The sequence below is a fragment of the Callospermophilus lateralis genome, unplaced genomic scaffold (genome assembly GCF_048772815.1).
Source record: "Callospermophilus lateralis isolate mCalLat2 unplaced genomic scaffold, mCalLat2.hap1 Scaffold_72, whole genome shotgun sequence".
Taxonomy (NCBI): Eukaryota; Metazoa; Chordata; class Mammalia; order Rodentia; family Sciuridae; genus Callospermophilus; species Callospermophilus lateralis.
In genome coordinates, this window is record NW_027515276.1 from 6,066,640 (window position 1) to 6,079,309 (window position 12,670).

Sequence of the window (12,670 nt, forward strand, 5' to 3'; positions counted from 1 at the left end):
TTTTCTTTCTTTTTTTGAGGAATGACCTCCAGGAGATGAATTTACCTCTTAAAACTTCTTTCATTTTGTCCCATAGAATCTGATATGGTGTGTCTGTATTTTCATTTATCTCTAAGAATTTTTTGATTTCCTCCTTTATGTCTTCTGTAACCCATTGATCATTCAGTAACATATTGTTCATTTTGCATGTAATGTATGATTTTTTCTTTTTTCTTTTATCATTGGTTTCCAGTTTCATTCCATTATGATCACAAAAAATTCATGGTATTATCTCCTCCCCTTTATATTTACTGAGGGTTGCCCTATGGCAAAACATATGGTCTATTTTTGAGAAGGATCCATGTGCTGCTGAGAAAAAAGTATATCCACTTGATGATGGTTGATATATTCTATATATGTCACTTAAGTCTAGGGTATTGATTGTGATATTGAGTTCTATAGTTTCTTTATTCAACTTTTGTTTGGAGGATCTGTCCAATGGTGAGAGACGTGAGTTGAAGTCACCCATAATTATTGTACTGTGGTCTATTTGATTCTTGAACTTGAGGAGAATTTGTTTAATGAACGTCGCAGCACCATTATTTGCTGCGTGAATATTGATAATTGTTATGTCTTGTCAGTGAATGGTTTCTTTTAACAGTATATAATGTCCTTCCTTATCCCTTTTGATTAAATTAGTCTTGAGGTCGATTTTATTCTATAGGAGGATGGCCACCCCTGCTTGGTTACGAGGACTGTGTTCATGGATAAATTTTCCCAATCTTTCACCTTCAGCTTGTGTATGTCTTTTCCATTCAGATGTGTCCCCTGGAGGCAACATATTGTTGGATTTGTTTTTTTTTAATTCAAGTTACAAGTCTATGTCACTTTATTGGAGAGTTTAAGCCATTAACGTTTAGAGTTACTATTAATATATGGTTTGTACTGCCACCCATGTTTGCTTATATCTTTTTTTTAAATTAGTTTGTTTCTCCATGATTAGCTTTTCCCGCCCTCTGTCATTACTGAGGCACTTCCCACTGATGGTTTACATTGTTGATTTTCCTTTCTTCCTCGTGTAGTGTTTTGCTCAAGATGCTTTCCAATGCTGGTTTTCTGGCTGCAAATTCTTTTAGCTTTTGTTTATCATGAAATATTTTTATTTTGTTGTCTTATATTAAGCTTAATTTTGCTGGATACATAATTCTTGGTTGGCATCCATTGTCTTTCAGTGTTTGAAGTACGTTGTTCCAGGATCTTCTCACTTCCAGCATCTGTGATAAAAAAAAAAACATTGTTAACCTTTTTGTTTTACCCCTGATTGTAATCTGCCTCTTTTCTCTGGTAGGTTTTAATATTTTCTCTTTGTTTTGTATATTGGATATCTTCATAACAATGTGTATTGGCATTGGTCTACTGTGATTTTGTGTGCTCAGTGTCCTGTAAGCATCTACAATTTGTTTATCTGTTTCCATTTTTATTTTTGGAAAGTTTTCTCTAATTATTTCATTCAGCAGGTTACTCATTCCCTTGGTTTGAATCTCTGTACCTTCCTCTTTCGGGATGACTCATAAGTTTGTTTTTTTAATGTTATCCCATATCTCTTGGATGTTTTCTCATAATTTTTTACAGCATTTCTTTCTTGGATAGAGTTTTTTCAAGATGATATATTTTGTCTTCATTATCTGACATTCTGTCTTCTACTTGCTCCACTCTGTTAGTGATACTCTCAATTGAGTTTTTAATTTGGTTTATCATTTCCTTCATTTCTAGAATTATTGTTTGATTTTTCTAATAATCACTATCTCCTGATAAAGATGCTTAATTTCTTATTTTTTCTGTTTATGTAATTCATTTTCAATGCGTTCTTTCACTGTTTGTTTTTGTTGTCTCGTATCCTCTTTAATGTTCCATTACATCTGTCTAAGGTATTCCTTGAGTTCTTTATATGACCATTTTTCTGATGACTCCAGATGCTCTTGAATATTTAGGCTGTCCTTCATTGTTTGTACTTTTTTTCTTCCTTGCTTTTTTATCCTGCTCATGTTACTTCTTGTTCTGTTTGACTACTGAGTTACTGCTTACTCTTATAAATTTATTTGATGATTGGAAGGAAAGATATTAGAAGGGAAGGGAAGAAGTCACTAAAGAGAATGAGAGTAGCCAGGTAGAATTCAAGGAAGGGGGTATAATAAAATTGAAAAGAAATGAAAAGACAAAAGAAAAAAATAGAAAATAAAGAAAGAAAATTTTAAGTAATAATGATAATTAAAAAATGAAAATTAAAATTTAAAATAATAATAATAATGAAATAAAAAATTAAAAAAATAAAAAACATTAAAAAAGTTTAAGAACAACAACGAAAATGAAAATGAAAGAAAAAGAAAAACATACAAATAATATAATAATAATAATACATGCAGTACTAGAGTTCAATTAACTTCTCTTCCAGTAGTTGGAGCTGTGTGCACTGGGCCAAGCTTCTCCTCTAAATAAGTGGGAACAAATCACTGTGCAGCAGCTTTTCCTCCCAGACCGGGCGGGTCTCCAATCCTGAGTGCCTAGGGCCTTCTCTTGTGCTTCCTCAAGCCAGGCCCCGCTCACCTTTGACGCTCACCACAATACTGGTTACACGCCAGGCCTCTGCTCCTGGTAGCCCTGTTTTAATGAACGCCTGGGCACACTCTCCCTGTTTGCCTCCCTCAGACCCTAAGTTTGTAGAGCTTTGTCCTGAGAACCGCCAGCAAATTTTCTTGTCTTCCGGGAGCCATGCCCCTGGTAGGTGGTGTAAGAGACCTCAATTGTCAGCACTGGTGGGAGTGGTAGCCGGGAATTCCACGCCGCAAGTCCCGAGCCAATCCTGTTTCCCTAGGTCTGGCTATCGTGCTCCTGGGAGAGCTGGGAGGGGCCCTTGAGGTTTCCCCGTGGTGTTGAGAGAGATGGCAATGGGATTACACACTTGTCGCGTTGGTTTCAATGAAGTTATCTCCTCCGCCTGTAATGTCAGTTCTATGCCATGGTGGTATCACATTAAAATGGTGACCGTTCGTTCCCTTTGCTGGGTGACCAATGCAATGGGTGGGTCCTGACTATCTCTTCCAAGCCCCATTTCAATCCTGTGGCCACTGCCTATGAAGGCTCAGTTGTCTTTTAACTCTGTCAATTCAGAAAGCCCAACCAGTTATTTCAGCGGGAATGTTAGTGCTGAGTCACAAAAACCAGACGAATCTAAGCTTGAATGCAGCCAATCCGGGCTCTGTGTGTGTTCTGAGGGGCCCAGACTGTTCGCCCCAGATTCACAACAGGTCAACATTGCCTAGTGATTCTGAGCAAACAGCATTTAGACAGTTTATGACTTCCTATGCCCGTGCAGCTGAAGAGATCAGAGACTTGATTTCTCCATGCCTGCCTTAATAATGGATCTCCTGTATTGCTACTTTTTAATATCTGTGCATGTGCGTGTTTGTATATATATATACATATATATATATATATATATATATATATATATATATATATATGTATATATATACACACTCTTCAGATTTTTCAAAATATGAAATATATGTGTCTTTTTATACACTCCCTAAATTCATTCATATTCATATCTGTGGATTTATAATCAACTTTCCACAAGATTATTCTCATAATAATCATCCACCTGCAATACATATTGTTTCCTAGTACTGAAAACTAAATTCAGTGAATGGTGCATACAAACCCTATTATTTCTACATTTACTTAGCCAGTTTAAAATCAATGCAAGTAGATTCCTAGGGGACATGATGTGTATTTTGACTTTCATTTTTATTCAACACTTGTACGTTACTATGTCTTCAGTTTATCCACATCATAGGATATATATTTCAGTCACAAATTAGAAAATTTATAGGCATTTGTTTCACGATCAATCACTTCCTGATTCAGAACACATGCATTCCTCCATGTTTCTTGACTGGTCTTTTCATGAGACTTCTTTCCAAACACATTACTTTCGTTTAACATCATCACTTATAAAGCAAAACTCAAACACCATTCATCATAAATCATAATCCTAATATTACCATTAGATATATAACTGGTTGGAATGAATGATTGTATATCAATATAAGATTTCTTATATATTTTCACATGTCAATTCAATCCATTATTTAAAGTGGAATCAGTTATGTTATTTATTCATAGTATGGTCTATTCATGCATTATCTCTATATTCATAGACAGAGGTTACACCTCTTTGTGCCCCTAATACTAATGTATGCGTCTTCAAATTATTGCTCCCAGAAATGGTGAAAGAAATACTCATGTCACCTGATCTACATATACATTTTATCACAGTAATATTCTGAACAACAAAAAAATAAAATATCACACTTATGATTGTACCAAAGCCTAAAAGGAAAGTGAATGTTGATAACTAATAACATCCATGTCCAGGTTGCCTAATGCTCTCAAATGACATTCCCATTCATGACGACATATTTGTTTTTTCCTATGATTATATATTCAAACTCAAGCCTGTTGAAAATGTCTAATCCTATCCCTCACTTTATATTTTGCCTGATTTAGTAATGTCTCTATTGACACCTGCTTTCCTACATATTTTCCCCAGTTCATCATTTTGGCTTACTCTTCACATGTGCTGACATTTACATTCACACTCTAAACGAAACCCTATTGCTAAAGAAGCTTTTTTTTCCAAATCATATACTCACTCTTCTTCCTAAACCTACTGACTATCTTCCTAATCCTACCAACTATCCCTTTTTGACTGGATGTTCTCTTCTACATTCAATCATCCAAGGTACAAGGTCCTATGCCATTGTATTTCGATTTAACTGAGACAATTGTACAGAATATTATTCAACACTAAGTATCCAAACCAAGGGCCCAATGCCCTTCTGGGCTTCAAATCTTTCTTAGATTCCCGTTTTTATACATATATTTCACCTTTATATTCTTATAAATATCACAGGTTCCCAATCCCATTATTCATCCTGCAGAATGATTCCTAACCCAAATCGAAAATATTATTAACCCTAACCATACACTAACTTTGCAGGAGAGCAGGAACAGTTGGGTATTAAACTACAGGAATCTAGGGGATCTTCACCTGCTGAGAAACTCAAATGTTCATGCAGAAATAATCCCTGGTGAAGATGAAGGCAGCTATGAAGTACCTCAGAAAGCAAAAGTCAACTTCCATGGCAATCATCCTGGTCAGGATGAAGGGTTGTGTCTGAATCATTCTCTCTCTTCTTAATGTATAGAACATGGACCAAACCAGTCCTGTGTGGAAGCTGTTCCCGGGTGCTTATGGTTGATATAACATTCTAACTAGAGAAAGTGCCACATGAAAATCGGGGCAGCCTCCACCTCATGGTACTTTTGGAAGCAACAAAGTGGTTGCCAAGGCAGTGACATCATTCAGATCCTGAAGAAAGTGATCTCACCTCACTTCCTTGGTGAGGGAACTCTCTGAACTTGGGATCCAGGAAGCCAGGCACCCAGAGACAGTCCCTGTTCTAGTCCCAGTGGTCTCACATGTTTGGAATTACCAAGGACAGAGTCAGTCTTTCTTGGTACCTACAGATGTGAGGATGGCCAAATGCCAGGAAACCTCTGAAGAGGGGCTTTCCCTGAGAAAGCAGGTAGTGGATCATTTTCTGAGAATAGGTAGGAAAGGCGGTTTGTTTGGTATGGTGTGGAATATTTCTATTAAGTCCTTTGACAAGGTGAGTGTTTCTATGTGTGTGTATCCCACTGAGTCCATTGTTGTAGACATTAGAAAAGACAATGCATCAATGGATGTGTCCTGTCTAGTAGAAAGCTTCCCAGCATTCATCCTGCCCAATTCATGAGTGGACTCTGGCTTGCCTTATGGATGGGCAACACCTACAAGCTTTCTAATTTCCTGTTTTCTCTCTCAATTCAGCCCACTCTCCAGAATAGTATCATGGTTTTGTGTCCAAGATTTGTACCACCTCCAAGATCTGTGACATGGCTATGTACTGGATAGCTGAAGGAAATGGCTAGCATCTCAGAAATCTCAGATATCTGTTGACCAGGAAAGTCTCAGTGGAGAAACCCTGCTTTGGTCCTTTTGCTTAACTATTGTTCTGTTGAATGTCAGGAAGTTTTTTGCCTCAAGCCACCACTTTGTGAACCCTGAAGAAAACAGTTTTCAAATGGAAATGAATGGGCATCACCTGTGGCTCTTTGCTTAATTGCTTAGGATTCGGATATGTCTGAATCAGCCTGTTGACCCTGTGTTAGGCTGTGGCTTAGATTCTCATCACCTGATGGATCTAAAGATAGATCCCATGCGTGCATCCAAAACCAAAATGGCAAAAAGATCAGATATTGTTGATGAACTCTCTTGCCTTCCTCTGGTAGGTTCCAGATATCCATCAAGTGAGAATAGGGATTCTTTGGGTCAAATGAGTTCTTCAAAGCCCTGCAGAGGCTAGGCCATAGGTGCTTGATTATCATGACTCCAATTCACTTAAAGAATCTAAACCCCAAAGCTAGAAGGCCTCAAGTTGGAGAAGCCAAGCAATATTAAATGTAGGCCTATTTGATCACTCCTGGTTCACAGGAAGAGAGTCCAGGCCACCCTTACTTTAGGCAAATGCGGTGCAAGGAGCTTATTTTGGACACTGTCGTGGGCTGCGTCCCTTATGGAAACCTCCAACCAGAGGATATATTGAGTGTCTATATGGAAGAAGATGAGGGCCATGTGAGAGTGTTTTGGTTTTAATTGTGGACATTTGTCTGGCGGTTGGAAGAGATCACTGGGTCCACCTAGGCTTGCACTCTGGTGTGATTCCCCTTAGAGACTGAGTTCTTTTACTGATCTCAGAGAATTATTGCCAGGAATTGTGTTGGAATTTTAGATGGCCATGCATGAGAGTTGCCCTTGGAAAGTGACATCTAGGCCCTAGTTGACTTTCCACAGAGCACAGGGAATCTCAGCCAGGATAACACATGATATTATTCTTAAAGACTTGGCAGCCATATTTGAGAGTCAAAACACACATGGACCATACATTGTAGACCTCAATGGGCCTGGCTTAATCTGACTTTTGGCCACTTTTGGAAGCCTTGCCTGTAAGAATTCTCCAGAGTTTTCATTTAATGGTTTCTGAGTGAATTGAAATCCACAGTGCCTCCAACTTCATCCTTGAAAATTGTCTAGATCAATATCATGAAATTTTTGAAATTCTCATGACCGGGTAGCACTGGAGAACATTTGGATGTCCTCTTGCTGATCATGAGTATACAGGACAGTGCCTTGATTGACTGGGTTTTATGAAAATGGTGTAGAACAGAGATTCCAGTAAGTTGGATCTTGCTGAGTAGTTGTTCTAGAGCAGTGGTTGGCAGGTGTGTGATAAAACATCTGTGGTGGGGGCATGTGGATCTGCCATTGGCTTCCAAATGGATTGTGACTGACATTTTGCAGTCAGTAGAACCTTATATGTAAAAGCATATTGTTATATGGAGATGTTTCAGTGCAATGTTCAGAATCAGGATGCTATGGTCAATAGGGCAAGTTATGTGGGATAGAAGCCTGGTTGGTGCATTCTCCTGCAGAACTCGACACACCACACTTGACAGAACTCACTTCAGCACTGTGTCCCAGGTGAACCCTTGTATTTAATGAAGCAAATACCAAACTCCCAGTGCAGCAGCAAGAAACACCACGAAAGTGGAGGATGACCAAATGAATTTACAGTCCACACGGGGAGACACCTAGAATCCAGTGGCCACAGTATACCTACAAATAGAAAATTCAGCACTGCTGCCTCATGTTTATTGGAAAATAAGAAACCATGTCATCCAGGTCACATAGATGCAGAACCAGATTTGATGGTCTCAATACATATGAAGCTAATGCTTCTGACAACAGCATATATTTCATTGCCCAACCTCACAGGCAGTTTCTTCAGATGTTAGGCTGGCAGAACTTCATGTTTTTGGAGTGATTACCCTGTCCCTTACTTTTGGAAACTCCTCTACCAACTCCAAATTTGTGAACTTCTGAGCATTTTCCATTCCACATATGTATTCACAGATTTTCTAAATGTTCTCCTCTAATTGTGTCTTATGTAGGGCGAAGGTAATGTCAAGGCATTATTCTGAATGAGAGTGGGAAGATTTTTGTGTAGCACATATTTGCATACACATTGGATACATATTCCAATTTTCCATTCGAAATACTGAATCCCTGACACTAACACATACCCTACTAGACTTTGACTTCTTATCCTAATTTGATGGAGAATAATAACCCAAAAAGAATACAAATACAAGAGGTTCACAGGAGGCATGGTGTATAATTGGACTTGCCTTTCGTATGATAAATTGTAGGTGTTATAAATCTAGCGAATTTTAACTGAAATAGTTCTCCATGTGTTTTCAAAGTTAACAAATATGTGAATAACTGTCTCCCTTTCTCTGTAGCCTATTCATCACATGTATTTTTATAAGCACATACAGAATTCTAGCTGGTATCAGTCGTACATTTGGTGAGGTGGCTGGCTTGGCAGATACAAATTGTGAGAAGAGATCACTCCTACTTAACGCTGTTGGAACTGAAAATTCAACATATGGGTGAGCTTTTTATTTAAACAACATGAATCCATGTACATTAAAATGAATATTTTTGGATCTGTGGATGATATATATTTCATGGTGAATTTCAATTCACATACATAATGCAACTTTTTAATGTCTGTGTGTGTGTGTGTGTCTGTGTATATATATATATATATATATATATATATATATATATATATATTAACTCTCCAGATTTTTCAAAATATTTAGTATATTTTTCTTTTTATATCCTCCCTAAATTCATTCATATTCATGTATGTGGATTTATAATCAACTTTTCACAAGATTATTCTCAGAAATATTCCTCCACCTGAAATACATATTTTTTTCCTTGTACTGAAAACTAACTTTGGGGGATCACATGATGGCGGCGAATGGAGTGCATTACCCCCATGTACTGCGTCACTGTGCGGGAAAATGACGAGTTAGAACGGCTAAAACCTATCTTGTTAGGAATTTCCAGCAAATTTGGGGTGCTCCAAAACCTAGTGGACATATATCCATCTCACGAGGATCAGCTACGGGGGCTCAAACGCGAGTGATTTTTCCGCACGGAGGGTCATGCTGCTTATTCAGCAAATTTTCCTGCAGCTAGAGTGTGTGGCGCGCACTGGGAAAAGACGAGATAGCATCGCAAATATACAGTGGTGCGGATTCTATGGGCTCCTGCCCGCTATGCAATTACTGTGCTCAGTGCTGAATTCTGGGATTGAGACGGGGATGGATGTGGTCCAATTCCATTCTCCATACCGGTCAGACCACAGAGGAAGCCAGCGTCCACCATCTTGAAGAGCTGACGTCACCATCCCTGTTTTCGACTGATTGCAGCTCATTCAGCTATAGAACAGGTAATTTCAGGATTCCATTCACCTTTGCTTCGCAGACAAATTACTCAGGCTCAGTGCTAAAGAACCCGCAGAAACTGCGTCTTGGAGCCTGCTCCTATTAGAACATACACTGAGTCCAGAGCGGCCAAATTTGGCCTCCCTGAACTGATCTGGCCCAGGGCTCAAGAACCCGTGGAAACTGCTTCCCGGTGTGGGTCTTGCTGAATAATGTGGAGGTAAATATCAACCGAGCCTTCATAGGCAGTGGCAACAGGATTGAGACGAGGCTTGTGAGGGCAAGTCAGGACTCACCCATTGCTTTGGTCACCCAGCAAAGGGAACGAAATGCTGCCTTTTGCATGGGATACCAACATGGCAGAGATCTGATGTCATCAGAAAGCAGCGGAGGAGATAACTTCATTAATACCAGCGGTGACAGAAACAGTTGGTCTCCTGGTAAAGAAAGTGAGTCAGAAACACCCAAGTCTCTCTCACTTTGTCATCAAGCCAGAGGGGCAGAGCAGAGCCGCTGCCCATGCCTGGAACAGGCCCAGCGACACACCTGCATGATACTCACTTCACCCCAATTGGAATAGAGGCAGAGCAGAGCCGCCACACGTGCCCAGAACAGGCCTAGCGACCAGCAGGCATGGTAGTCATGTCACCTCAATTGGAGTAATTGCAGAGCAGAGCCTTCTCCAGCACCTAGTACAATCCAAGTGGCCCACCAGCATGGTAGTCACATAACCCCAATAGGAGTAGGGGCAGAGCAGAGTCTTTGCCCATGGTGCCCGGAGCAGGCCCAGCAACCTGCCGGCTTTGTAGTCACGACACCCCAATTGGAGTAGCGGCAGAGCAGAGCCACCACCCGCGCCCTCAAGGTAGACAAATCTGCACCCGACCAGCAGAAGAGGCCCAGCGGCCTGCCAGCGCGGCAGACACTTCACCCCATTTGGACTAGGGGCAGAGCAGATCCATCGCCCATGCCCGTAAGGTAGGCAGACCTGAGACCGACTGGCAGAACACCCCAGGGGTCCATGGGTGTGGTACACACGTCACACCAATTAGAGGAGGGGCTTAGCAGAGCCGCTTCCCGCGCCTGCAGGGTAGGCAGACCTGCGACCGATCAGGAGAACAGGCCTAGCGGCCCATCAGCATGGTAGATAGATCACCCCAATTGGAAGAGCACAACAGCCACCCCCCGCCCCTGAAAGGAAGACTTTTCAAATATACAAGAGCAATATAAATATATAGGGGGAAAATTTCAAAATCACAACAGTTTCACCAAGCAGAAAGAAACGCGAGCCGTATGAAAAGACAAAGAAAAAAGGACCACAAGCAATGGAGGTCAACACAACTTTAGAAGAGGTAATAGCTGCAGCAGATGGAATGTCAGATAAAAAACTCAGGATATACATGCTTCAGATAATCTGGAGTCTCAAGGAAGACATTAGACAGCAAAATCAGACAATGAAAGATCACTTCGACAATGAATTACACAAACAAATCCAAGAAGCAAAAGATCAATTATACAGGGAGATAGAAGTTGTAAAAAATGACAAACAGAAATCCTAGAAATGCAGGAAGCAATAAAACAACTTAAAAACTCAATTAAGAACACTACCATCAGAGTAGAACACTTAGAAGATAGAACATCAGACAATGAAGACAAAGTATTTCAACTTGAAAAGAACATAGACAGCTCAGCAAGACTGTTAAGAAACCATGAACAGCACATCCGAGAAATATGGGATAACATAAAGAGACCAAACTTAAGAGTCATTGGGATACAGAAAGGTATAGAGGTCCAAACCAAAAAATGAGCAATGTATTTAATGAAATAATATGAGAAAACTTCCCAGACTTGAAGAATGAGACAGACTCCCAAGTCCTAGAAGCCAACAGGACGCCGAATGTGCAAAATCATAAGAGATCCACACCTAGACGCATTATAATGAAGATACCCAACGTACAGAATAAAGAGAGAATTTTAAAAGCTACAATTGAAAGGAAGCAGATTACATTTAGGGGTAAAGCAATCAGGATAACAGCTGATATTTCAACACAGACTCTGAAAGCTAGAAGATCCTTGAAATATATGTTTATGTCAGGAGCTTTAGCTTCATTTCTAGTGAAAGCATCAAAGCTGTGTCTGCATCTATGTAACCTGGAGAACATGGTTTCTTATTTTCCAAAAGACATGAGGCGGCAGTGCTGAATTCACTCTTTGTAGGTAAACTGTGGCCACTGAAGGCTAAGTGTCTCCCCGTGTGGACTGTGAAGCCATTTGGTCATCCTCCACTTTTCATGGTGTTTCTTGCTGCTGCACTGGGAGTTTGGTATTTGTTTCACTAAATAAAATGAGTTCAACTGAGACCCAGTGCTGGAGGGAGTTCTGTCATGTATGGTGTGTCAGGGTCTGCAGGAGAATTCACCAACCAGGATTCTATCCCACATAGATTGCCCCCTTGATCATAGCAACCTGATTCTGAACATTGCCCTGAAAATCTCCATATAAAAAGATGCCTTTACATGGAGAGGTTTCAGACATATAAGGTTCTGCTGGATGCACCATGTCAGTCTCAAGCCCTTTGGAAGTAATGGCAGATCCACATGGCCCCACAAGAGATGTTTTATCACACACCTGCACACCACCTGCACACACACCACTATTCAGTAGGCTACAAGTTACTGGCATTTCTGTTCTACACCATTTTCATGAAACCCAGACAATCAAGGCACTATCTGGTACACTCATGATGAGCAAAAGGACATCAAAGGTTCTCCAGTGCCACCTGGTCATTGGAATGGCAAAAATTTCATGGTATTTATGTAGCCACTTTTCAAGGATGAAGTTGGAAGCACTGTGGGTTTCAATTCATTTAGGAACCATTAAATGGTGAGGAAGCTCATTTCAATAAAAGATCTGGAGAACTCTCACAGGCAATTTTTCCCAAGGAGTGAGCTAGATCTCAGTTTAGAAGGGCGAATCTCATTAGTGGCCTCTTCCACTGCCACACAAATGACCGCAATTGAAACCAAAACACTCCCACATGACGCTCATCTTCTGCCATAGAGACACTCATCATAACCTCTTGCTGCAGGTTTTCATGAGGGATGCAGCACAAGACAGTGTCCAAAATAAGCTCACTTACCCCTCAATTGCCTAAAGTCAGGGTGGCCTGGACACCCTTCCTGTGAACCAGGAGTGATCAAATAGGCCTGCCCTTAATATTGCTCTG